The sequence below is a fragment of the Alligator mississippiensis genome, chromosome 15, assembly GCF_030867095.1.
Source record: "Alligator mississippiensis isolate rAllMis1 chromosome 15, rAllMis1, whole genome shotgun sequence".
Classification (NCBI taxonomy): Eukaryota; Metazoa; Chordata; order Crocodylia; family Alligatoridae; genus Alligator; species Alligator mississippiensis.
Window position 1 is genome coordinate 2,849,219 of NC_081838.1, and position 3,731 is coordinate 2,852,949.

Here is a 3,731-nt window from a genome sequence, read left to right on the forward strand (position 1 = left end):
AGGAGCAGGGGCCTATCTTTCTGTCCTATAGTCACAAAATACTGCCTTAAATTATAGCCCAAATCTATGCAAGTGAGGGCACCAGAGCTCTGAAATGCCACCCGCTTTCAGGCTCTCGAAGTTGCATCTCCATCACAAATACTCCACTGACTGCTGCTTTCATCCTCCGAGGTCAGAGTTATGAGCGCCAGAAAGCAAATGCATGGGGGCTGGAGGGCTGCTCCACTCTACAAGACTCAGGTGGGCGAGAGGCAGTCGGGTTTCTCATAAGCGGAGCACGCACTGTCTCTCAGTGATCAGAAGCAGCCTCTGTTGGTCTTAGCCCTGGATAAGCATCTGGCTGCTGCAGCCCCGTCTGCTTCAATATTACTCATACAGAAGTGAAATGAAAATCCACTTAAAACAAAAGGAAATCCATACACGAGTTGAATCACGACAAAGGGAGAAATTGCTTATTAAGTGCTGTTGAAGGCAAGAGAAGAAAGCAAAACAAGAACCTCAGCTGCCCTGATCTGAAATAGCCCCAGAAACTTTACAGGTGCAGAAACAAAAGTGCGCTTCATCTGTGTTTGCACAAAGGCAGCTGTACTTGCACGGCGGAGCCCAGGCTTTTCATGCCCGAATTGACGTCCATGGGTAGGCACTTGTTGTGAACACAAATTATAAGCAGCGAGGGAGGAAAGAGACAACCAACACGCTGTCTTCAGCGTGGGCTTTAGTTCACTTCTAAGATTCCCCTGAGCGGAAACGTTAGTTTGATGTTACAGAAAAACCACCCCCAAGAAACCCACCACACGCAGTTATAGCTGGCGCTCAAATCAGGTTGCTTGAGCCTTTCAAAGCCAATTCTAGTGTCTTGTACCTGGTGCCGTCAGATAGGTCAGTACAAACCAGACATGCAATGCTACCAGATCATAATTGTGTCTGTAAAGGTGCCAGATAATGGGAAATCTGTTCCACTGGTTATTTATAACGCAGCATTTCCTGCGGCAGGGGTTGAGGGGGAAAAAGATTACAAAACCTTGATATCTGTAGAACTGGGATTACAGAGGGACCTTTTACTGTCCCCCATGAAACCCCGCTTTGGCTGATTTCTAAAGCACGGACAATCGAAGCAGAGTGGCGTTTTCACAACAGGCCGTGTTGCCACAAAGCACGTGTTCCTGCGAAACCGTCTGCGGCGTTTCAGAGCTTCAGATGGCACGCAGACAAGGCTACCATGAGCGCGTCTTCATGTACATGCACCGGAGGGGAGATTACTTGAATTCTGGCTTTTTACATTTTTGTGCATGCTTCACTTTGCAAGCTTAGTGTGCAACATGACATGCCAAACATTAGAGGCACCTGTACATCATATAATCGGGCGTACTGGACAGTGCAAAATAAGTATTTTCATTTGTTGGTTTTCTTTCAGAGAAACTGAAAATCACATTTGACCTTTTGAAATAAATCCGCACCCACAATAAATAAGTGTGGCAGAAATACCCAGTCACACCCATTCAATTGAAATAAAAAACCAAGAAAGAGCAAGCGCTCTTCTTATTAAGCCTGTTATTGCCTTTGACATGGAAGGTCACCACATTTAGTCCCACTGCATACTGAGATGTTATTTATCATAGACAGGCTTTATTTGTTGCTGAGAAGTAATTATGCTGGGCTATAAATAATAATACAAGCATTAATCTGAGTGCTGCCTGTACCACTGGAAATAATTGGGTTGGAGGATTTTAGAAATGAGTGGGGAGAAGTTAAGTGAGCTCCATTACTGAATTGTTTCATTAATTTAAAAGATGGTTTAACTAGCAACATTCCAGCTGTGCAATGAGAAGCCCTGGGTACATTGCCAGCATGATTTCAGAAAAATACGTTTGTCTTGTTACCTGTGAAACTGGGTAGGTACTGAAACATCAGGATGGAGAAGTTTAGCTAAACGTGGAATCTGCCATGCCATCCACCATCACCCTCCTTCACAGCACGTCAGACCTATCCCAAAAGCATAACTTCTGGCTTAAATTATTAACTGCTTATTTTATGGACCCTCAGATATTATGATAATAGAACAGAGCCATAAACTTGGGGCTCACTGCCCTCACTTTGGCTACATGGCACAGAAGCACGGAAAGAGAGGCCCAGTGACCTACCCAAGGTCAAACGAGGGGTCTGGGATAGAGCCAGAAACTGAGCCCAGATTGTCTGAATCCTTGTCTACTGGGCATCATACTGTATGGAGCAACTCTAGCCACGGGAGGCAACACTGATTCACAAACAGATAAAGGGCAAATCATTTCTCCTGGGATGAAGAGTATGATACGTAAAGACAGATTTGTTGAATCAGAAAGCAAGGATGTTCCACACGTGCTGATTCTGAAGCCCCAGTTAGTTACTAGATACTAAGATTAAACAAAAATGCAGTTGTGAGGAGCCTTTAATTGAATTTCAGTTTCCATTCAAGTGGAACGTGAAATCCTCATCATGTAGAAATAGCGCACCTTGACTTTAGCAAGGCTTTTGACATCGTCCCTGTGGCAGACTCATGCCCCGGGGTGGCCGTGATCCCCCCTGGTGGCCATGTGACTCCTGCCCCGTTCAGTCTCTACTGCAGCCCTCCCTTGCAGCTCGCCTGCCACAGCTTGTTATTAATAGAAGTGGAATAAGGGAGGCTGCCCCCAGGCCTTAGAGCGAGCCTTAGTCTATTTGCAGCACCAACGCATCTCTCCCGGACCCCCAATAGCCTTGGTTCAACCCTTAAACTCAATGAGCCATTTTTGGCTGACCTGTGCCCCTGAAGGGCACCTGTAGATTCAAGGGCTACATGCATCTCTGTGCCCCTCCAGGGTACCCATAGCCTTAGGGGTTCAAGGCTCCGTTCCTTCCCTACACCACACCCCAAAATGTTGCCTATTTACGCACACAGCCCCATTAGGCCCTCAGACCCCTGGTCCCACACACAGCCCCTCCTTCAGGCTCTCAGACCCCTTGATCTGATTCTCAGGGCTCAGGAACCCTCTAGTCTGGCTTAGTCCCCTCTGGATTTGTGGACCATCTGGCCCAACTCAGTTCAGCCCTTCCCTGGGCAAATGGACCCTCTGGGCTGGGTCTTGACCTTTCCCTAGGCTCCCTGACCCCTGACTAAGCCCCACTCTCAGCCTGTGGGCTCCTGGGTTACCAGTTCTCGAAGCAGGCCTTGAATCTGCCACAGCAGGGCTCCAGGCTAAACCACCGGTGCCACTTAAATGAAAAGAAGCATCTCAGCCCTCTGGCAAATACCACAAACCCTCTCTGGGTTAGCATAAAAGAAAGGCCACTTGCCTCTAAAATGCAGTCTTTCTCTGCCCAGGCAACTTGCCTCTCTTCTCAGGTCTGCAGAGTTGCTTAGATAAATCCAGATCCCTTCAGGAGCCCTGCTGCCCTGTAGCCAGGAGCCCCTCATTTCATGGCTGCCAGGGAGAAAGTGAGCCCTCTCCCCACCAGGTGAGTCTCATTAACCTGGTGCACCACCTGCAAGTGGCCTCTCAAGCTGCTTGCTCCTTTAAAGGAGCAGGCACAGCCCAGTGCCCTGCCACAGACTCTTATTACCGGGGATCCTGGTTTTCTCTGATTTAAAAAAATCCCCAATTTTTGGGTTAAAAAAGTAACCCCAAATCCACATTTTTCCATGATCAAAATGAAACGCTGTTAATACAAACATACACACAGTGTGCATGAGTGTGCATGTGTGTGTGTGTATTAGT